This window comes from Podarcis melisellensis (assembly GCF_964234715.1).
Source record: "Podarcis melisellensis genome assembly, chromosome: 12".
NCBI classification, from domain to species: Eukaryota; Metazoa; Chordata; class Lepidosauria; order Squamata; family Lacertidae; genus Podarcis; species Podarcis melisellensis.
Window position 1 is genome coordinate 42,510,433 of NC_138544.1, and position 24,877 is coordinate 42,535,309.

At 42.0% G+C, this 24,877-nt stretch overlaps 1 long non-coding RNA gene across 2 annotated transcripts in view; it reads left to right on the forward strand.

Moving 5' to 3' along the window:
• The window catches only part of LOC309353465, a 29,027-nt gene extending 5,353 nt beyond the window's left edge, over nucleotides 1–23,674 (forward strand). Inside the window, exons 2-4 of one of the 2 annotated variants that reach the window (XR_014161879.1) lie at nucleotides 12,871–12,952; nucleotides 14,123–14,314; nucleotides 14,494–14,620. This is a non-coding gene — a long non-coding RNA (uncharacterized lncRNA). Of the gene's footprint in view, nucleotides 1–12,870; nucleotides 12,953–14,122; nucleotides 14,315–14,493; nucleotides 14,621–23,184 lie in introns of those variants that run through there. The other variant, XR_014161880.1, reaches the window with a different exon arrangement.
• Nucleotides 23,675–24,877: the final 1,203 nt, after the last annotated feature.

Here is a 24,877-nt window from a genome sequence, read left to right on the forward strand (position 1 = left end):
TGGCAGAAGCCCAGATGTGTTTGCCTACATCTGTCCGGCAGCGCCCTTGCAAGGAGCTTGTCCTCCCTCGGCGCGTGTTTTCTGGTTTATGCATCTTGCTCCAGCTCCATTTTTCTCCCCCCGGTACTGTCTCCTGCCTGACGGTGCCGGTGCGGGGCGTATCTTTCGACCCACCACCAACCCACCTCCCTCCCCCGCTTGCCTAGTCACGACCCTTTCCCCGCTCGTCCTCCTGCCACCGGCTTCCCGCCGCCTCCGCCTCCTCCTGATCATTAACGCCCTCGCTGGCGACGGAGGTGGCGGGCGGGCGCGTGAGTGGGTTTGTGTCACCACAAATGGCAAGCCCAGGCGCAAGCGAAGGCTCCCCCCGGGGCGACACCGCCGATACACAAGCGCGCACGCACCCCCGGAGGACGCGGGCTGTCTCTTCAGAGAGAAATGTCACACTTTCCCCTCAGCACGCACACTTGAATGAGGGAGATCTCCGGGGCTGCTGCTGCGAGATACGAGGGAGAAAAGTTCTGTACTGGGAGAGGAGAAAGGAATCCTGGGCGGTTATGCACAGCGGGCGGGAAAAGGCAAGTTACCAGCCTGCTCCCTTCCTCAGGCCTGCAAGCCGGGAGGCGCTCTGAGAAAAAAAGCGGAGGAGGGCGAGGGCGTGTCCGTTTCCCGCCTTCCCTTTGGTCTCCGCAGAGAGCAGGCGGGGATGTTGATGGGCGCCCACGGGGTGAAGTGCGCCCCAAACGCGGGAAAGTACGAAAATCAAGACTCTAAGAACTGCTGACGGCCAGATCTCTTGGGGTGTGGGTGTGTGGTGCGCACAGTCTTTTTCCTTGGCCCTGCCGAGCAGCGAATCCCCATTCCATACAGGAAAGTGGATCACTTTTATTTTCTCAGAGCTGAGGTGAAGGAAGTGGCGGCCGATCGTGAAGCAGAAATCGTCAGCCGCAACCCAAACTCGAACTGCCTTTGCTCCCAGGGCGGCTCCAGAGATCCTTCCCGCCCCCGACAAAGGTGTTTTCTCGTCAGGACGCAGCAAGACCCAAATTTCTGCACGGGGAAGGCCTTCAGAGGAAAACTTGTCGAACCACATGAAACAATCTAAATTTATTTGAATGCGTTTACTTCTCCTAAAAAGAAACAACCAGCATCTTTTGCAGATAACTGCTACTTCTGTCCCATAGGGGCACTTGGATATGTGTACATTTTATTGCCCTGAGCCATTGTGGATACTTTCAAGAAAGGCAGAGTTCCTTTTAGGTGTCTACAGTTAAGAGTATTTGTGTGATTTAGTACTGTAAACCATTGTGAGCACTTTTCAAAGCAAGAATGGCAGAAGATTTTTAAAAAATAACAACCGGCAAAATTTACTGTGAGATTTCACAGGCAAGGATGCTTCTATCATAGCACCTTCAGCTCTCTGGGAAAAAAGAAAGGAGGGGGGAGAGCTCTCCATCTCCAACAGCGTGTGACAATGAATATGGAACAAGGCGACAGTTTCTCAGTGAAGTTTGGAATAAGATTGTAGATATATATGGAATGAGGGGGAACTGTATTAACATAGGTCACCAAAAAGCATACCAGGAGAGGTCCTTTTCTGCTAGGTGCTTCTATAAAAAATGGTGAGGAAATGACTTAGATCTGAAACCTTGCTCAGTTTCCAAGACCTGCCAGAGCATAAATTACTGTCCACACACAAGAGACTGTTACTGTGTTTGAAATAATTTTCAAACAGTTGTAACAGTTGGCAGGCACAAGGCAGTGTAACTACAAACATTTTGCATTTGTGCTTAGGAATCATACGTGGTGTAAGCTGCTTCTTTCTCCCTCCCTCTCTATAGTCTTAAGAGCACCAAAAATCAGTAACACTCTACACTTAGATCTATTCCTTTGCCTTTTTTGATCAAATCTTTCCTGACTTTGGAGGCCAGCACCACTCCTCACTCCCTTGCACATTTAGGTGATAAGCAAATATTTGCATGGTGATTGGAGCACCTGAATTCTAGGTGCAAGATCAAATATTCTCCACATTTACATTTGTTCCATTACATCCTGAGCTGTCTCTTGAAATGGTATTATCAGGGATCACCAATGTTTTATTGTATATTTCTACAATTTGTATACTGCTTAATCATGCAGTCACATTGAAGCAGTGTACAGGAGACTTAATACAATAGAAATAAAAATGCATTTAAAGGTAGCACTTTGGAATTAAAAAGCTTGCTGAAATTAAAAAAGGTATTCAGTAGGTGATGGAGGTTCAACAATGAGGGGGCCTATCTGACCTCAACTGGAAGAGAAGTCCATAAGACTGGGCCCACAATACTGAATGCATGGCTCCCAAAGACCTGGTGAGTGCTCCCAAAGACCCCAGGATCTCAGTGATAGGTCAGGAATATCAGGTGCTCCCTGAGGTTATTCTGGACCTGAGTTGTTAAGGGCTGTGTAAAAGGACCTTTAACATGATCAGTTAGTGTATGGGCAGCCACTGTAAGCTTTTGAGAACTTGAGTTATGTGTTGGCAGTAGTCTGTTCCCATAAACAATCTAGCTGCAGTGTTTTACACTAGCAGGAGCCTCCAAACTAGGTCCAAGGGTAGCCTCACATTGGGCTTATCCACATTCACATTTTGTCCTGGTCAGTGGCGAAGCTGCATACTCTGCTACTGGGGGCAGAGAGCAGTCAGGGGCATGGCTGGCACCCCCTGGGGGCATAGTATGCACCCCTGGGGGCATGGCACGCCACCACGAGGGGGTGGTGCACATCCCAGGGGTGTGGTACGCCACCCGCGAGGGCATGCTGCGCTGGCCCCAGGGTCGTGGTGCGTGTTCTGGGGGCGTGACACGCCGTCTGTGGGGGCATGGCACCCGGCGCATGGGAATTGCATGGTGCATGTCTGCCCCCCCGCTGCGATGGCGCCCTACCAGAATAGTGGTGCTGGGGGCGGTCCGCTCCCTCCGCACACCTGTTCCTCCATCCGTGGTCCTGGTCTTTCCAGGTACAAGTCCATGTTTAAAAGCTCTGTGTCCACGTGGGTTTTAAAAATGTCTGCACCAGAAATTTCCCCGCAGAAACCCACTCAGAGCAAACATCAGTTTGGGGGTGCTGCTGTTTGATATTTTCTCAATTGAGCTTTTAAAACCAGAATTTTGCAGGGAAACCTCTGGAGGGAGGAAAAAAAGAGGACATTCAGACACAAAGCTTTAAAATGTGGACCATACCTGGAAAGAGTGGAGGAAAGATAAGTGTGGATAAGCCCACAGAGCACATTGCAATGATCAGGTTTTGAGGTTACCAATGCATGAATCACTGTGGCCAGACTATCCCTGTACAGGAACAATCATTGTCAGTGTTACAGCCATAGCTGATAAAAGGCACTAAAGCTTCCTGAGCTACCAGGGACAAAGATGGATCCAGGAGCATCCCCAAAGTTCAAAGTTGTTAAAAGTCTGCCATCCTAAAGTCAGACAAGATGGTGGGCTCAGTCCCAGTTTTGTCATATTTCCTCAGCTTAGCCAGACTCTGAGCCCATCATAGAAGTACTTACGCATTTACTGGATAGATTGTGATGCATATTTTATAGATAGTACATCAAACTCCTTCTGTATTTTTCTTAAGTGACGTTCAAATAAGTTGGCGATGGGTTAACACAGTGCTCTGAAGATTCAGATCCAGCTGTTAAGTGAACTCTATATAATACAAATCAATGAGATGAAGCTTTCTTCATAGTTGCTAGGCTGGCAATCTCTGCATCTTATTACTGAGAAAGCATATCCAAAGTTAAGACAGCATATTGCATATTTAAAGTAGGTTCTTAAAATATGTGTGCTAAACAGCACCAGAAGCTGATTTTAGGTATGGTTTCACTCACTGAGCAGACATCTGGAGAATAAATGTGCGGTATTAAAAAGTTATACCTATCATCTGAATATCATGGTTTTCTTCCACTTTTAGTTAGTTTGGTTCTTGTAGTCTCTCTGTGAGAATAAATGAATACTCAATCACAATATACAAAGCTACTTTAAACTAAAACCCATCTGGTTTTTGGCGATAGCTTTCTTCTTGGTTTGCAGTACTATCTTCTTGTATTTCCATATAGTTCTTGTGCTTTTTGTGCTTTGCTTATTCTACAAAATAGCTTTAACTATAAAGGCACTTCTGACTAATGATATGTCCACCATTTCAATCGCTTTGATCAACGACTCCATAGAACTCATTCTAATTTTGTGTCTGGTGTAATGTTTTCTAAATGTACATTATGACTAGAGGCGCTGCCACCTGTCCTTGTTTTGATGAGGTACTCTCTCTTTAGCCAATGGCTCCAGCTGTGCAAACACCAGTCAGTAGCCAGAGAGAGAGAGAGAGAGAGAGAGAGAGAGAGAGAGAGAGAGAGAGAGAGGGTTCAGGCATGTGGATGACTAATAGACTTTTTAATTCAAAGAATGCAAAGATAGAGTATACAAGGTAGGCAAAGGTGGTAATAGATTCCTAGAGTTCCAGAGCAGCTGACAATTGTACTGCCACCAGACTATTCAGTGAATGCTGCATTGATATCTCCATTCTTGTTGTAGGAAGCTGCCCCATTATCCACAGCCCTGATAGTGCTGGACACCAGCAGTGATGAAAGTATATTACACTTCCATTATGTATGTCATTGGGAATCCCATAATGCCATATCAGTAATCCAGGCTAGGTGATAAATGCAGCTGAAAGATTTCACAACTACTCCACAAAATGTGTGAGAATTTTTGATACCCCATGCTTGCTTGTGTCTGCTTATTTGAAACATGGGACACAAGCTGGATGCCTTTGGAAATCTCATTAATGACACTCTTTTTGATGCCATCAGATATGTACCAGTGAGCCTCTAGAAGGAAGCTGGAACTCAAAGTAGCCCAAACTCAATATACGTACAAGGGACGCTGATAGGTATTCAGTAATGCTTTGTGTTCACTCAACTCCTACCTTTGAATTCACTCAAATGTGGCACCCTAGAAGCTTAGGATAATATGGCACCCGGTGCAGTTTATTCCTAAAGATATGTGGAAAGGGTTCTGTCTGTAATGACTCTCTGCCCCCCTCCCCAGTTTATTAACTGTTGTTGTCTGTGTGCCTTTCTGCCTGACATTACCCAGACATTGAGTAATCTAGACCTGCCAGCTTGGTTCAAGGAAGGTAATATTTCAAACATGAGCAAACTGATGAAGATAAAGCTATTTGCACTTCACTCTAAAGTTTAAACCTTAGGTTTCCAAACCAACCACAAACACTGAGCCAAGAACAAACCTTGGTTACCATTCATAGTTTGGAGAGAAACAAACCACAAGCCTAAATTCAGATGCAACGCTGTCTCGGCTGATGGCCTGTTTCCTGGCAATGTGACAGGAGCAGGGGATGAACAAAATGCTTTCCATTTCAACCATGTGTGCCAGCACATCCTTTTACATTTAAACTACAGTGGTACCTCGGCTTAAGAACTTAATTCGTTCTGGAGGTCTGTTCTTAACCTGAAACTGTTCTTAACCTGAAGCACCACTTTAGCTAATGGGGCTTCCTGCTGCCGCTGCGCTGCTGCTGCACAATTTCTGTTCTCATCCTGAAGCAAAGTTCTTAACCCAAGGTAATACTTCTGGGTTAGCGATGTCTGTAACCTGAAGCGTATGTAACCTGAGGTACCACTGTATAGTTTATCTTAAGTATGGTTTAAAAGTGATGTGTGAACCAGGTCAATGTGATGCTTGGTGACAGACTGACACCCAGTACTCCCAAATGGCAGACAACCTATTTTAAAGTTTTACCACTTCAGGCTACAGGTGGACACTCCTATAACTGAATGCTTCATCAGGAAAAAAAAATCATATAGAAAATTGACATGTCAGGGGAAAGGCTAGAACTCTTCTCCTTGGCATGAGTTGCTTTAAGTTGTGGGAAACTTCACCTGCAGTCCAAAACTGACACAGAAGAGGTTTACCTGTTTGGCAGGACTAGGCTGGAGAGTATGGGACATTATATGTATGGTGGGTTCGCCCCCACCAATATAAACTAATAAATAATACACTGATAGAGTATGTGCTGAGGTGCTTTTTTCCCTTTGCGTTAAAAATGGCAATTACTTAATTGAAGTGCACATGTGTGATATATATATTTCTGAGAAGGAAACTTTCACAATTGCTGTTGGAACATATTTCCAGCATCTAGTAGTTTATGGGACGACATGGGGAGCATTCCATTGAGAAGGCAGCAGCTTTGAGTGGAGGCTGGTGGGATGCAAACAATTGTCTTGCACTTAAGGAGAGAAAGCTAAAGAAAGTGAAAGCTATTTGCTTTCATATTAGTCACATTATGATAAAAAAGGTATAATTAGGCAAAATACCCAATTAGTAGAATAATGTGCTGACTTCATTTTAGTCTCTACTGTATTATAAGTGCAATAAATAATGTACCACTTCCACTCAGAACAGATGGCGGCATTAGTTAGGTATTGTTACTATGTACCCCAACTGCTTCTTAAAATACGGATTAGTGTCATGGCAGGTAGAATAGACAGTATGTATTTAAAAAACATCTTAGCAAAAGGTCCATATAAAGATAAGATATTTCTGCTGTTACAGATATTTCTGCTGTGTGAAGGTTAATGTCCTGTTTTACCACTTTTTAAAACAAACAACTGTATATGAGCACTTCTGAATTTTGGAAAGAAAATTGGCACAAAGCATCAAAAGTGTTTATTTTTATCTTTTAAAATGTTTCACAAAATTGTACAAACAAGTACCATGGAGTGGAAGAGTTGTGTTGTCACTAAGCATAACTGCTAAAGAAAGGAAAAGCTCTTAAAATCCACTGGGTGTCTATGACATTTGTTGCAACTACTTTTCATCAGTAATGTGTTCAAGGTACAAAAGTGTGATTTGAGTGTTGTGAGGTGCAATATTCCTGAAACAGAAAAGCAGCCTTGGGTGACCACAGCTCTTGTGTGACGAATTTAGTGTGTCGAAAGAACTGTGCAGGCAGAAACTATGAGTAAAATACTATATTCCACATAGCATTCACCAGTAGTGGCTAGTGGTACAGGCACAGCAATAAAGCCAACTTAATACTCCCTTTTCTGTGGCCAAATCATTCCACCTTCATGCCACCTGCCACCTGCCACCTCCCATTCTTGGTTACCAGCAGTGACCTCCATGTTGGGAAGCCAGGTAAACAATCCCACCCTACCCTGCTATGTCCCACTAGTCACTATTAGCACTTGCCAAGCTGGTGCCTTCCAGATGTTTTGAACTAAAACTCAACCCTACATTGGTTCAGGCTGATGTTAGTACTAAGCATCTGGCTGTAGGGCAAAACATGTTAAGATTTCTGAAGCCCGTGAGAAATAGCAATTCCTAATTGGAGGAAGTTGTGAGGAACACCATGCAACATATAAAACAGCAAACGACAAGAGGAGTCCAGTGCCACTGCTTCCAGCTTTGTGAGAACAGTTCTATCCTACATCAAGACCAGCAGCCAGCTCAGCGACATTTAAGTACAATCTGTTATAACAAAATAGAGAGAGGCACATGACTGGAAACTATGCAGATAAAAACATGAGAGCCAGAAGGAAGAGTTGAGTAGGCAGATCATATTTAACCTTGGCACATACCTACGCAATAAGTACATGTGTCTAGCTCATTCTTCCTACCTATTATATTCATCTGTAACAGTATTTCTGTACCATCATATAAAAACTCAGGGTGATGAACAATGGTAAAACATCATCAAAAAACAATACAAATAAACTAATTAACAAAAAAGGCAGTTGCAAGAGGATGCCTGCTGAATCTCTGCTGGAAGTGTTCCTTAGCATGGGGCTACTAAATGCACAACTTCTAGTTGAAGCTAGTAGTGCCTCTGTAATTGGGAATCCCATGTAGAGGAACACCCAGTTTCCTCTATCGTTCTGAGCATTGTCTGAGATTCTATAATATGCCACATCTAAGCCTAAGTATGTACAAATGAACCAAATGCACATTATTCCTTCATTTATCATACCTTGGTAGACTCAACCCAATGATTATTAAATGACAAGGCTCAAGGAACCGATTAAAAGAATAATCAGATACCGTACTTCTCCTTAATACAGAGGTTGGGAATTGGATCCAATGAGCTGTCTGGATCCTTACCTCCCTGATCTCCCACCAGCCAAGGCTGAGCAGTGGGTGGGGCTGCCCACCTGTCAATTGCATGCCATGCGACCCATTTTCCTTTGTCTGCTTGGTTTTGTATCAGTTTGGGCAAAGGCACAGCACTTTGCAAAAGCAAACAGTCAGCTGATTGCTGGCGCTTGCAAGGCCCAGTGCCTTTGCAAGTGTGGATGACCACAGTGGTGCTTGCAAAGGTGCAGTGCTTTTCAGCCATAGCAGATTGGCAGTGTTTGCAAACCCTGCTTTATCTGCCCCCAAGGGACCCCTGACCATTAGGTCCAGTCGTGACGGACTCTGGGGTTGTGGCGCTCATCTCGCTTTATTGGCCAAGGGAGCCAGCGTACAGCTTCCGGGTCATGTGGCCAGCATGACTAAGCCGCTTCTGGCGAACCAGAGCAGTGCACGGAAACACCGTTTACCTTCCCGCCACAGCGGTACCTATTTATCTACTTGCAATTTGACGTGCTTTCGCACTGCTAGGTTGGCAGGAGCAGGGACCGAGCAACGGGAGCTCACCCCGTTGCGGGGATTCGAACCGCCAACCTTCTGATCGGCAAGTCCTAGGCTCTGTGGTTTAACCCACAGTGCCACCCGCGTCCCTGCCCCACACTAAAGGGCAGGACAAAATGGCCTTGTGGGCCAAATGCTGAGGCCTGGTGAGCCTAACTAGTCTTGGGAGCCAAAGGTTGCCCACTGTTGATTTAGTATACTACATCACTCAACCGTACCTCTTCCATACCCATCCCTGTAGTATGAGGCTTTGTTTAATTGGCTCCGATGAAGTGGAATTTCTGTGCTGTTTTTGCTCCCTGATCATAGCACAACATGTTCTCGCTTGTGTAGGTTATCTGTGGGAGGCCTTACATTTTGGGCAGCTGGTTGGACGAGCTGGTCTTCTGTTCTCTTCCAACATTGCATTTCTATGAACAATACCTTATTTTATTTTATTTCTCAGCTCTGTGTTTAGGGATTTTGTTTTGGTTCAGGTCCATCTCTGGTTTTGTCTTTGTATTTACAGTGCTCTATTGAAGAATGTTTGTACTCTGATTATAAAGCTACTTCCTGGAAACTTTATAATTCATCCTTAAAATACTGCCCTAAGCTAAATCATGTAATATAAAACTTAAAACTGCAGATGAAAAAAAAAATTAAGCATTTTGCCATTTAAACAATGTGTTTCAGCAACTTTGAAGTTTACCCTTTTCATGAACTTCCATAAACTCAGAAAGAAATCATTTCAGAATGAAGTTTGGCAAGTGATTAATCATGACAAGGGGCTTATTTATTTGGTGCTATTTTGAAAGAAAAACACAATAAATTAAAACCAGCCAGGATATTCACTTGTAGCAGAAAGATATGCAGTGTGGTGTTATATCAAAGAAATCACAGCAATAGTATTGGTCCCAAACAATGATTATACATTGTGTCAATGTTCTGAACATAGGAAAGTGCTTGAAACCAAGGAAGGCCAATTGTTCTTCTAGTCTGACTGGCATGTCTGCTCTGACTGGTTTTGGCTATCCAGGACCTTGGGCAGGGGTCTTTCTACCTAGGAAAGGCCAAATATTGAACCTGGGGAGTTCTGCATGCAGGGCGTGGTCCTCGACTTTGCTTCTAGTGCACTATTTTTAGCTGAACTGATAGAAGGAATAGTAGCAGTAGTAGCATAGTACAGGAGACAACAATCTGTAATGGAACCTGTAATGTATCCTCTAAAAATACAGCCACTTAGGGATTAATTCAGTCATTTCCATTGGTTGTATCTTGGGCTGGGTTGAAAATGCCTTCCTTTCATGTGGCCATTTGTTTCCCACAAAAGTGCATTTTTGGAAACTTTCAGTCCAATGGGGGCAACCATCTTTCCTTTTTTAAAAAAACAAATAAATTGAAATATACTCGGAGTCGAGAGTGGATTTCATGCTCTTTATTCAGCTCATAGTGTTGAGGAGGAATGAATTTCCCCCAGAATGTCTGCTTTATATACATTATTTACACAATGGGCCCCACGTGATTGGATAATTCCGGGATACTCCTGTAGGCCAATCAGGTCACGGATTCACTTCCACTTGGAGCTGGATTGGGTGGCTCCTGTGAACCAATCACACTGCTGCATTCTGGAGCCTATTGTTCTAGGACCAATCAGACTGCTGCATTTTGGATCCTATTCAACTCAGTACATAACATAAATGAAAAGAATATCCCTACGAATGGCACTATACCATGATTGAGCATCATTCCTATTGGGCCATTCACAATTAGGAATGTTACCAGGCTGCTTCTGCTTATTGTAGTAGCTCCATTGTTCATGCAAATTTCTAGGTTTTCATCATTCTGTGGTCACCTGTAAACTTGGCTACTTCATTGTTCACTTGATCCAGCCAACTGATGGATTGTTTGGAACCATGGCTATTTTTAAAAAATAGTCATCTGTTACCCTTTCTGTGTGGCAGCTTATTCTGGAGAGCCACAAACACAGCAATCTATGCAGCACATGTGTTAGTTGGTGTCAAACTTTCCTGAGTTGGGGCACCTGTAGTTGTTGCAGTCAGGATACTCAAGCAGAAATGGGGAAAACACAAAATTGCAAATTTTAAAACAGCTTTGAAAGAATGTGTTCAGAATCTGAATTTAATGGGCTCCAACTGATTTGCAGTAACCAGAGTCAAAATCCCAAGACATCTTATTTGCTAGGTATGATTATGTTAAATGTTATATCCTGTACTTTCTTTAGAAAGATGGCAACTTTAGGGACTCTCAGTGACCCACCTTTAATACACATTTCTGGTTTTCACACACTTAGCATCAACAATAGTACAACACTGGGTGCTTCTAGACCATTCATTGCATTAATATTGGCGTGTTTCCACTTATTTCAGTAGAGTTCAATGACATTGCAATGCTGCAAGGCCTCTTTATACTCCAATGGCAAAATTGCCATTTGACTTCACAGGGAGCAAGAGCAGGCCCTGGATAATTAGATAATTAACTTAGATAATTAGCTTGTTATTATCAACTTCTTTTGTGCTTGCTAAGGAAATTAAATATTAGTGTTTGTTTCAACAAGGCAAGCTGTATAACTTAAAGAGGCAGCTGGTCTGTTTTAAGTGTTCATCTTCCTTCGAAGATACAAAAACATAAAATATAACAAGAAGTGTGTTTTTTTAATAAAAATAATAATGTAAGAAGCAAAGGACTGCTCACTTTAAGTTTGGCTTTCATTGGCCTGACAAGAAAATGAATGTTCCACCCATCTAATCTACCTGCTTTGTACATTTATATACTTACACTGAACCATTATTGAACATTATAACTCCTACTACCTACATTCTACATTTTACATAATAATGCTAGAAGGGATACAGCCTTATTAGGAAAATGGAAGCTATCATCATGATTCGGCATGTTTTAATGCATCCCCTTCAGCCTGAACACAGCAATCACCGTAAACAAGCGGTTGTACTGCATTCATTACAGATCATCTCCCCTTTCTCTGAGTCATATTTCATCTTCTTCAATAGGTGTTCTCCATCATAATTTTGCCTGTCACTTATTACAGTTGATGTTAAATGGCTTTTCAGCTAAATGCTTGTTTGTGTTATTTATTAACTAGAGTATGTTTGCAGCGGTATATTTTATGAAAGTCAGACAAGATGTGTAAGCCCACTTTTAAAATGCAGGAAAATGGCATTGTGCGGAGGTGAGGGGCCCACTCCTGAGGACCCACGGAACCAGAAGGATTCTGGCACATTCTGAAAGGTTGTGCACCAGTTGGCAAGGGCAGTTGTGTTGTGGCCCTGGGGAACACCCAGAGTGGATGGTTGACTGAATGGTTATTGGGGACTTGTTGCTGCTGTTGCTTTTTTGTATCTTTATTTTAGATCTTGTGATTTGTGTGGAAATTGTTCAGTTTGGTTGTGTGTTTTCAAGTATTTTATTTATTGTTTGTGACTACTTTTGTCATGTTGTAGCTATGAATTCTTTTCATGTTGTAAGCCACTTGAGCATGGTTTGAGCTGTGGAAAAGCAACATACAAATAAAATTATGCATGTATGTGCACTGCAAAGTTTGGAGAAGTGCAAATTTTGAAGAATGGTCGTGCTTTGTTTCATAGGGTGCAAATTAGGCAGGTTTTGCCTTTAAATGTGAACTGAATTGAATTTTTCTGCAAGCCCTAGTGGGAGAGGACAGAATAGCCTGATTTGGTTTTTATCCTACTGCTGTATTAACAGTGTTAGGTTTCCCTTTTGTTTTTGCATGATGTACTTTATGTTTTCTAATGACCGTTAGCTGCCTTGAGCAAATTTCAAAAGGTGGCGCACAAATGTTTTTAACAACAGCAGTAAGAATCCCTTGTGCTGTAGGTTATTCTTAGAATACGTTAAGATAGTAATATGATTGCTTCTGAGCTTTAAAAAAAATGAGCTGAAAATTGATATGCACAGGTCTTCTTATTTTCAATTCATATAACTCAGTGTCTTTGCAAAATCTTGTGGCAATGACTTCTAGAAATAAATTGTGTGCATTTCATGACTGAGCATTTATTTTTGCTTGTCCTGAGCTTACTGACGATAAATTTCACTGGGCAACCATGGGCTCTTGAGTTCTGAGATAAAGTGAATGAAAGACAGGGGACCATTTCTCTCTACTCAGTTGTTTCTTTTTTATAACCCTGTATCTTGTCCTTCACAGCTAAAAGAAGGTGTGGAGGTGAAAGCTCCAGTTCTCATTCCAGAGTGGAAGTTAGATGTGGGAGGACTGGAGAAGAAGGAAGGTGGGCTTTAGCAGTGATATGCTTCTTTATATGTAATTTTCTAAACACATTTCCCCCCTGTGACAAGTCATTTGCATCCTTGGATTCATGATGTCTGGGATAATTAAGAACTGATTTCATAGGGATCGCTCAGGTTGCCATAGCAGCTGAAACTTACTCCTTTTGTGAAAATGTTACAAGCCCCTTGACTCTTGTTTACCATGTAACCAGACACATTATTAGCTTAATGAAGGAGCGCTTCAAGTGGCTCTTTCCAAATTTGTAAGTTATCTGTCCAACAAGTAGATCGCGGCTGTGTGCTGCGTTATTCACAGGGGCCATCTGGACAGCATTCGAAAAGGCTACATATCCTTTGCCAGCCAACATCTTATTTGCTGCGGAAAAAAAACCCTAATGAAAACCAATGGTTCTCTCTAAGTGTGCTTTGTGATGTTGGCTTTTGTATTTCAACTGCTTCCTTGGCTTTACATTGTCACAATTCTTTTTCTAAAAAATAAAAAAAAATCATCTAAAGGTTTAAAATTATAAATGCTGCCCTCTTTTAATGACTGAAAACTGGATAGTCATATGCCTCTGACTATTCCAGAATTCTGTTCCAGTTCTAATTATTAACTGTTGTTTGTGCATCCCAGAGAGAGCTGTAGAATCCCTGCCATTCGTGCATTGTTTTTGAGACTGCCATCTTGGCTCGCTCTTCAAGGATCATGTAAACAGCTATTTGCTCCTCTGTCTTTGCATTGTATCATGTCAAAAGAAAAGAAAAAAGATCTGTTTGTCAGAACACAATGTGAAAGTGAGCACATTTTTAAAATGTAGATAGAGGATTTGATATAGCAATTGTGGCTCACAGAGCTGTGTGCCCCCAAAAGTATGTGTGTGTGTGTGTGTGTGTGTGTGATAGTTTGGTTCCATGCAGCCAGAAGGCAGTTTGCTTTACTTTAGGCAGAAGTTATTGCATGACTATAGGGACAGAAAAAGGACTGAATCACATCAAAGTGCTTATAAGATGGTGGTGGTAATGAGTTGTATCCAGTTTGTGCCCTCCTATGAGGATGAGGGCTTTTGATTTGGCAGAATCCAAATATTCCAGAAAGGATTTGTGGGGAGAGGGGCTGGGGGCTGCAGTTAAGAAGGAATTGGCAAATATCTGCTCCCTTCCTATTCCATAAGCAAATAGGTTCCAATGGAGAAACAGCACAAGGAACACCAGTTGGGTCTGTCCAATATACACCACAACGTGTTATGTCTGATTTCTATGGAATCCAAGGCTATGGCTATGGGAGAAGCAAGATCCTCTTGGAGTGTTAATGCTGTGAACCCCTCCATCATAGGCTTGGATTCTGAAGGAAACATGAACCCTGAGTAAGTGCCTGGAACCCCTGGAATCTTGAACCGTTCAGAGACTGGGGTGGCATGAAATAATGCATTAAATTATTCCTTTTGCTGTGATAGCAATATACAAAATGTTGATAAAACTATAATAGAAAACAACCTATGAATGAATGTTTGATTTTTAAAAAGTTTTTTCTATGTCTAAGTAGACATCACCTTGCCGACAAAGGTCCTATAGTTAAAGCTATGGTTTTCCCAGTAGTGATGTATGGAAGTGAGAGCTGGACCATAGAGAAGGCTGATCGCTGATGAGTTGATGATTTTGAATTATGGTGCTGGAGAAGAAGAAGAGTTAGGATTTGATATCCCACTTTATCACTACCCGAAGGAGTCTCAAAGCGGCTAACATTCTCCTTTCCCTTCCTCCCCCACAACAAACACTCTGTGAAGTGAGTGGGGCTGAGAGACTTCAGCGAAGTGTGACTAGCCCAAGGTCACCCAGCAGCTGCATGTGGAGGAGCGGAGACGTGAACCCGGTTCCCCAGATTACGAGTCTACCGCTCTTAACCACTACACCACACTGGCTCAGCTGGAGGAGACTTTTGAGAGTCCCATGGACTGCAAGAAGAGCAAACCTATCCATTCTTAAGGAAATCAGCCCTGAGTGCTCACTGGAAGGACAGATCCTGAAGCTGAGGCTCCAATACTTTGGCCACCTCATGAGAAGAGAAGACTCCCTGGAAAAGACCCTGATGTTGGGAAAGACTGAGGGCACAAGGAGAAGGGGACGACAGAGGAAGAGATGGTTGGACAGTATTCTCAAAGCTGCCAACATGAGTTTGACCAAACTGTGGGGGGGGGGGCAGTGGAAGACAGGAGTGTCTGGTGTGCTCTGATCCATGGGGGTCACGAAGAGTCGGACATGGCTAAATGACTAAACAACAACAAGAACAACATTAGCTAGTAATGCTGTATAGCAACAATGTTCTTATATCTGAATGACAATTTAGAAAGCCCAGACCTGGTAGAGAATCACACATATTCTATGTGTAAAAAATGTCTTCCCTGTGGCAGAAATAATTATTATATTATTCCCTCATATGATTGTTCTTGTCAAAGACTGCATTATACCGTGTGGGTCTTTTTCTGAGTGAAGGTTCTTCAGCCATAATATTTAACCTATTGCCCTACTGACCTCCAAATGAGAGTTCTGTCAGCCATAATCAGCTTCTCTTTCAGGAAAAAGGGTATTACAAACTTTGGCAAGAAATAGTCCCTTAGTGGGAAAAGATACAGTTTGCTTTACATTTATTTACTGAAGCAGATTTATTGACTTAGGGGGACTTTTCTCTAACTCACTATATCATGGGCAAACAATAAAAGATTCCATCAGCTACGTTTGCACAGAGACTGTACTCAGACAAAAGCATGTGAAATTGCACGTGCAAGAGGAAGTGGGATTGCACCTCCTGGTTCTAACCTGACCTCTGTATTTTGGAACAGCATGTATGTGCCTCCAAGCTGTACAGGTTAGGATCTGCACATGCAACGTGTCATGCACAGGCTCTGTGTAGAAGACCCCCCCCTCTGATAAATGCATAGAAATTGGGGGTGGTTTGCATGTTGATTCAACACACATCTCTTGTGTAAACAGCATTTTTGAGTGACACATGGGCATTATTAAAAGCCTGATATGCTGAGCAGGGCTGGTGCCAGACTTCAGGAGCCTCCTGGCAGGGTGCTGAAGACCCCCACCCTCATAGCTAGGGCAGGATCCCTGCTTGCCACTGCACAGTGGCATAGGGTGGGTTGTCAATACCCGGGGCAAGGCAAGTAATTTGCGCCCCCTAACCTGTGGATTTGCGCCCGCTAACCCGTGGATTTGTGCCCCCTAACCCGTGGATTTGTGCCCCCTAACCCTAACCCCCAGATGTTGCGGCCGGTGCGGCCGGCCCCCCTGCACCCCCCACGCTACGCCACTGCCACTGCACGCAGGAATGGTAATGTTCCCTTTCCCTGGATCACCCCACCCACAACCACCCCACCCACAATCTTTCTCCCCTGTCCCCATGCAGCCCATAAATCTGTTTTGGGTTTCCCACCAACCTCTGGGTCCCTTCCAACGCTACAATTCTGTGATTCTTTAAACCACACACATCCTTGCCTGCATTTCTAATGGCAGAGATACTTTCTATGGGTAGTATCCAACTAAGTTTTTGCACTGTTGAAAGATGTTTCATGGAAGGCCTCTCCAGCGAGATCATTCTGCACCTGCAGTGCCACCACTGAGAAGGCACTGCTCAGTGCCCTTACAAAATGGATCTCTAAATGATGGGATAAAAAGCACTGAATGACAGATTCAGGGGCTCTAAGAGTGGATGGTATTCTCTAAAGAACACTGGATCTGGATGCAGACCATTTAGAGATTATAGGGAAGGATTTTATGGCTAAAGGGCCTAACGGGTCATAATTCTCAGTAGTGGCACCCTCCCTGTGGAATGCCCTCCCTTCAGATGTCAAGGGGATAAAGAATTACACAACTTTTAGAATACATCTGAAGGCAGGTCTGTATCAGGAGGTTTTTAACACTTGATGTTTTATGTTTTACTTATTATTAGATCCTCAGTTTGTAATCTATTTTTGAGCTTGATGATTTAGACTCTACATGTAGCTAGTTAGAATTTTATTTTAGAGGACTATAGGCCCTGATATAGCCAGTGTTTTTGTGAGTTGCCAAGTTACACTGTTTAATGCTGGAGATATACCAGTCTAAAAGACCCAAACTAAACACATTTTGATTCACACTATAGCAATTGTCCTAGTTTCCATAGTTGTTACTCTAAGTGTTGTCTCAACATAAAAAACTAGGTTTTTCTCATGAAAGCAGGCTATCTTTCAAGACAGTTTAACATATATAAACAAAATCTGTTGCAATAACTGTGAAATCATTTGCATTCATAATTATAGTTGCTTTTCTCATAAATTGCAATCATATCCAAGAACACATTCAAAAATAGAAATACATTATTTATGCTTTATTGTTCAAAATGGGTTTCTGTTTTATGAAGCTGCAAAGATAAGGAATTAAATTTACTCAAAACAAGAAACCTGAAATATCATGATCTGGCAAGGTGATGACAGATCAGAATAATTATTACCGTAGCTCTTTCTGAGAGCCATAGAAGTTAGGCACCTTTGAAATCAGTTTCACTGTGAAAGAAAGGAAGGAAAAACTCACCTAGAAATAAAACCACGCTGTATATACATTGGATGGCATTATTCCAGTTGAGGGCCTCTACTGCACCAAAACATTTGAATTTTTTATAAGGTTTTACATTTTTGATGAAAATATCTTTCTGCAGAATTGTTTCTAGATTCAAAAATATGTCTGTCAGAGAAATATTCAGATCTGTGGTTTTATAAAAAGCTCTTAGAAGTGATGAAGGATATTTGGTTGATCAAAAAGTCCAAGCTGTTTTATATTGCTCAGGAAAAATAAAACCAATTAAGCAAAAGGGAGACCAAAGATTTTTTTCTTCTTCTAAAAAAAGTCCACCTATCTGCACCACTCCTGTCATGTTTTCAACTATCCTTTGTACTCCTTTTGTCTGCATGGAAAATGAAATATTTTCCATTTTGTATGAATGTGGAATGATATCTAAGCATCATTAATCCAAGGTTATTTCAGAAACATCCTGAATGTTCAGCAAGTTTGTCTCAGTTGGATCCATAATACAACTGATGTGTATTTCACTTCTAGGCATAATGCCATTAGATGTCCCCCCCCCCATTCACTTTTACCCTCACTTAACTTACCCCACCTGTGGCTACTTTGAAAAATGTGTGTCACCTAGGACAAATGGATTTATTCAGTATATTAAAAAATATGAGTTACCGAATCATCATATATTTATTAGAAACAAGCATAATAAATGTTGACAACAATGTCAGAATGATGTTTTCTCTAGAAACGGGATAAAATATAAGGCAATCCCAGAATTAAACATTTATGGTTATGAAATTCATTTGTGAAGAGGTAGATGGGCACTACCAAGGTTACATTCACACAGCAGTTTGAGCTCTCACATTATTTAAAAGCCAAGTGGAAGTTTAGCGCTCATTTCTGTGTTATTTGTTTCCAAAGAAAAAATGTTTGCAACACCATTAACCCAGAAAATTGGAGTAAAGTTTCAGAATCTGCAGTGGCAGATTTCTTTCCTGCTGTTTCCATTGGTGAATCGTGGGGGTGGGGGTGGGGGTGGGACAGAAGTGTGGATGAGCAGTGACATTGTCCAATGATGTTTGATGCTGTGTCACACCATGCCCACTTTTGTGAATGAAATGTAAGCCACAGTTCCGCAGTGCAACAAGCACTGCAGCCTGAAAAATGGGACAGAAGTAACCAGGAAAGCTAACACTGTATTAAACTAAAACTTTGCACAAATGGCCTCTTGAAAACTTGTGCCCTATTTGTGGATGGCAAAAATTGGGGGATCATTTCACCAAATTTATCCAGGGGGAGGAGAAATTTTCCAACAGATTCTCAGTGGTGGGGCTCACCACAAGCACCACCAACAGCACAACTTCAGTCTTTTTAAGGGAAGCTTCCCTATTTAGGGAAGCTTTTAATATCTGATGGACTATTGTATTTTAATATTTTGTTGGAAACCGCCCAGAGTGGCCGGGGAAACCCAGCCAGATGGGCGGGGTATGAATGAATGAATGAATAAAAATTATTATTATTATTTCCAAAAGCGCCCCTGCTCCTGCTCTTGAAACTGGTGGCGGCAGCAGCAGCAGTAACTATACTGGCAGTCTGTTCACTATTTGTCTCCTCTGCAATGCCCGGGATATAGTGCGATTCCACTACACTGTAGGGATGCGAGGAATGGTGATCACCATACATATATACAAATGATGGAGGATATATGGGGGAAATACTATTTTTCAGGGTAGGGGTGGGGAAATGAGAACATTAAAAACCTCAGAGATTTTCTCATAAACATGCCACATTTAAAGGACATGGCATGCATCCATCAGTTAGCAACTGTGTTGAGGTGGTGGATCTAACCCCCCACCACAAGATGTTGCCCTGTCAAAATTAGCTCATCCCTGAGGTACCCGTGATGAACTGCACATAGTCCTCATAAAGTGTGAGGTAGGTCCCTCATCTGAGCCACCTGCAAATCTGCTAGTTCTTGCATTTATTACTTATTAAGATTTCTTCCCCACCCTTCATCCTGTGGAAGCTGGCCCATTAGGAAAAAATACCCTCTTCAACCTACCTGTATTACAACCATCCAAAAAGGTTGTTGTTCCTCTTCCTGGTTTGTTTCAGTTGCTTTTGTAGAACTCGGCAGGGAGGAGAATAGAGACAAAATTAGAAAGAGATGGCTCTGCTTGTCACTGGCTCTACCTATTTTGAGATTACTTGTTTTCTGCCTCACCATTCCCACGGGGCACCAGCCACCATTGCCTTCAACTTAAGATTTCAGGGCGCATTACGACAAAAGAATATAAAAATATAAAACCAGGTAAAGCCAGCACAAATGGAACAGAACAATATAAATTCAGCAAAGAAGGTGGGCTCCATGAAAGAAATACATTTGAGTGCCAAAGGCCAGGATAAAGAGGTGTGTCTTCTGTCAAATAGCAGACACATCTCTGTTCCACAATTGAAGGGCCACCACAGAGAAAGCCCTCCTCTCGACTGCAATTCCCTGTGCTTCCCTGAGGGAGCTGGAACTCTTAAGACATTTGGATAGTGGCCTTGTTCACCAATTGTTCCAGCCTCGTGAATGTCCTGCTATCCCCCCGCTCCTCTGCCAAGGTGGACCTTTCAGACACATCCCTGCTCCCTGTATCTTGATAGCATCTTCTGTGTCCACTCTGGTCCTTCTGCTAAAGTGGTGATGAAAGAGAAAGCAAACAAACATTTGGCCATCGGAGCTCACTTAAATCAGACAACCAAAGCAGTACCCACCTAGAAGAAGGAACACCTCAGAGAAGATACAATATTCTAATCCAAAAGCAAATCAGGACTAGCAGTTTAAAATTCTCCTTAATCCCTGTACAGAAAGCTAAGTCAAAGCCAGGTATGTTTCTCATAAACTGATCAAATTAACACTATTTTGGGCAAGGTCCTGGGTCTTGTTAATTCCAAACCTGTGAGCAATAGTCTGCGATAAATGTTGGAAACAGAGTGCTTGACTAGATGGACCTTTGTTCTGATCCGGTAGGATTCTTCTTATGGCCTCACAACACTCTGGCAAACAAGTTCTAATTCATTAGGGTTGCAATCTAATGTGACATGCAGACATGGCACTCCTCCAGCAGGTAAAGTAACAACCCCATATGCTTGTTCTTCCCAGGGTTGAGTAATGGTTTAGTTGGATGTGACCCAGTTCTGACAGATCACATCTCTGCTGGTAGCAACAACTCTGTGTCATGTCCTTCAGTATGCAGAACCTAATAATGCTCATGACAGATGGCTGGCAGTACTGTAAGTGTGTGACTGAGCCATCCTGAAATCTATATATATGTTAATGTTGATTGAAAAAAGTTTGGGGCTTTTCTCACTCTAGATTTATTAATTCTAACTGTGCTTGGAGGGGAGAAAGTGGTGAAATTATTTATGAGAGAAGCTGTTCATTTGAGTTTTGTAATCAAATATATTGAAGGCCTGGATGAACACCTACTGTTCCTGTTTCTTATTTAGATACCACTTTTAATTTGCAAAAGTGCATTAAAGGCTTTATTTGGTTTGTCCTCCAAGGTAGGTCATAATAATCCCCATTTTATAGATTGGGAACTGAGGCCAAAACACAAGAGGCTGTACTATGTGATGGTAAAGATAGGTTTTCAACCCAGGTTTCTGTTTCAAATTAAACTCTATATGTAGTGGGCCATATCATTAGAAATGAATCATTCTCTATTTAGATTAGACCCCTGGGCAGCAAAACTGGTTTGACTTTGAAATAATCACAGTTTCTCTAATTAGCATTGCAACGGATATACATACATAGTTTGAAAAGCAAAGAATCATTTATGCTTAATGAAAAAGTGGTAGAAACACACACACACAGAGAGAGAGAGAGACAGAGAGAGAGAGAGAGAGAGAGAGAGAGAGAGAGAGAGAGAGAGAGAGAGAGAGAGAGAGAGAGAGATGGGGAAGTTTGCAAGGCAATTGCATTACTATTGATGACCTTCAGTTCTAATATTTTTATATATAATAGGTGGTGGACTCAAAACTACAGAAATTTGGTCTCTTAGCTGAGAAATAATAGAAATTGTATTTTTGTTCCTATAAAGCCAGTGTTGGAAGCATAAGATGTTGTGAGAGTTGAGATGCTTCAGTGCTCTGGCTTTGACACACAGTACTGTGTCAGGGGCTGCAGGCTCTGTGTAACAGACAACAAATTTGGATTCTGTTAAGAGTAATGGGGGAAGCCACTTGAAGAACCAAAGGCTCCTCCTAATGCACAGCTACCATCCTCTTTTTAATTCTGCTGTCTGTTGGTTCAAAAATTTTGTAGGTGAGATCACTTTTCTCTGGTAGCTAATATCTAACCCACTTTGAGACCTTTTGAGTCCAAATTTAGTCTCAAATCTGTGAGAAAGGGAAGTTGGAACAATATGTGTTTGTGCGTGGGGGAATCCTATCCCTTCAGTAAGGCAACGCACAATTTATGAAGGAAAAAAGCCCTTTTCTTGCAATGTACTCTCGACAAGCTGCCTTTGTCAGGCAACTGAGGAACAGTAAAGAACTATTCTAAGTTCTGATGCACAGTAAGATTGCAGCTTGCCAGATACCAGAAGGTACCTTTAAAAAACAGGCTGAATAAAATATGGCAAGTTGTGGATCTCACCATATGTTGGAACATTAAGTAAGAACTGTGGACTGACACCCCACATTATGCAGAAAAGTTCACCCCCCCCAGTTACACAACAATCATTCACATGGTGACCTATGTCAGTCATGGAACTGAAAACTGATGAGCTGTTACACTGTTTACTATTTTCAAGGATTTTAGTGGATTTCTCAAAGCCAATCCATTGTTATATTTAGAAGCGAATTGTGAGCAAATATCTCCCCCTCTGAACAATGCCAAAAAGCTTAGTAATTTGGTGATTACAATTACAATGTTACTTTCTGCTTGTTTGTAGTTTGAGCCATATTACAGAGTTAATATGGCTCAAACTACAAACAAGCAGAAAGTAACATTGTAATTGTAATCACCAAATTACACTGCTAAGTAGCAACCCCACACATCTACAGTCAAAATTCTTATAACCAGCCAAAGTAGTTTAACGTAACTCGGGTGAAATTGGGGGTTGGGAAGAAGGGTGGTCTGTTGAGTCCGGCACCAAGCTATTAAATTTCCACATAGTTTGACAAAAGTTACTTGGGTCAGGTGAATACAACTTCACCAGCATTTTGAGGTCAGTCAAAAAAGATTCAAAACAGCATTCTAAATGCCTTCCTAATGGCCTGTAGCTGCAAATGTCCGGCCATACTTTAAGATCGCGCTTTCAGTACATTCTGTTCCCAGAAGCTACTGAAGATCTGAAAAGAGTCCACATCACATGCCTCTTGAAGAAAAAGAGCCAAATGGGGCATTTTGTCATCTTTCCGAAACGTGCTACTATCACCTCTCCCTTGACCAACTTGCTGTTATCTATGTATTCATCTTAGCAATGTCCTCATCCCACAGAGATGTTACACCATCTGGGCCTGATGAAAAGAAGACACAGAGCTGCATTTCATCATGGCTCGACTGACGTGTCAGCCCAAATTGTTTCACTGCTCTGTTCTGCTTGCAAAATCTCTCTTTCTTTCTCCCTCTCTCTCTCCACTCTGCAGATTCCAATTGTTAAAAACTTTCTTCTTTGATCTCTAGGACACGAAAGAGCAGAAACTCTGCAGCACTAATATTGCTTGTCACTACCAAGAAAATCGAATACCCAAGGCTGCAGATTGACTTCAGAAAATTAACTTGGACATTGCAGGGAAACTCTTGGTCTTTTGAAGTTGATGGAAAAGTTACAGCTGTCTTCTGCAGTAGACAGGTTCAGCTCCTTGCTTCATACCTTGGATAGGAAAAAGCAATCAACAATCTTTATTTCATTTCAGAGCTAGCTTGCTTTTCTTTGTTGGTCATCATTCTAGAATAGGGACAAAGTAGCCACTGAACATACCTAGGGTCAAGCACAATACTCTTTTCCCCAGACATTGCAATGGATACACCAGAACTTGTTGGGAATAGGTATGGAGGAGAAATTCAATTCTATATGCATTTAAAGCCGTATCTAATATATCATGTTTGCATTTTCCAAAATAACATGCAAACTGAAACACATGTATCCTAATTTGCACTTATCCTAATTTTCCAATGCTGTTCTTGAAGTAAATAATGCTTACAAAAATGTAAATATATTAGGGGAACTGGGCATAAAAATGAAGATATTCACAAAAGCAGCATACAAATGTGTGTTATATTAGGGGAAATCCCTTGCAAAAATGTGTACATTTGTCAAAACTGCACATTAAAAATTGTTTATTGGGAGAAATTCACACTGAAATTAGAATTATTATTATTTTTTAAAAAAATCACCACAAAATGTAAACTGGACCTAAGATTGGAAAAATGAGAAACTGAGAGAACTGAGATTAACAGATCCTTCCACCTCTAGTTGGAAGTCGCAACAACATCAGGAAGTACCACAGGTTCTGCATTCTTGTTCTAGACATTTGGGCTCCCCAATGACTTTCTTACCTTTTGCTCCAGTTGAAAGTAAGCTGGAGATGGTTGAGAAACTTGTGACCTGGTTGCTAGACAACTGCAATATTCAATGCCCCCTAGATTTGTGTATAATTTGCAGGAGGAATTCAGTTTTCAAACCTAGTATATTTACTCAGAAATGTGTGCTGTGATTTTTAATTTTCGGTAGCTGCATTGTACTAGCAACACTCCCTCAGGACTGGAGCCCAATGAGGCTGCTGGGAAAAAGGGGGAGGTATCAGCATGCTTGAGGAAACATAAGGATCCCCCCCCATTTTATTTGTATGCTGCCTTCCCATAGTTGAAACTATGCTCAAGGTGGCCTACAACGTAAGAATTGCCGTACATAATTACAATTACAGAAGTCATAAACAATAAATAAAACACATCAAAAAGTACACAACCAAATGAAAACAATTTCCACGTAAATCATAAGATCGAAAACTAAAGATACATCAATAACAGCAACAAGCTCTCTCAACAATCCTCTAGCCCAAGAATCTGTTCAACAGCCTCAGCTTTTGTAGCTGGAGTCAGTCAGCACTCCGCTCTCCTAGGCCATATGGGAAAAGGCCAGCAAGGCAGGGTGCAGGGCTCACAGCCAAGATGGTCTCATTTAAAACAACACAGATAAAAATTAAAAATAATTTAAAAGAGAAGCCCTCTCTGCTGAGCAGCAGCCACAGTCCTTGTGAAGCCTGTCAAGCCCCTCCCCAAGCCATGTGGAGAGAGGCAAGGGCAATGACGACTGAGCATGCTCAACAGTCATGAGATGTTCAGGGTCAGCTAGAGAAAAAACCCTGAGGTGGTG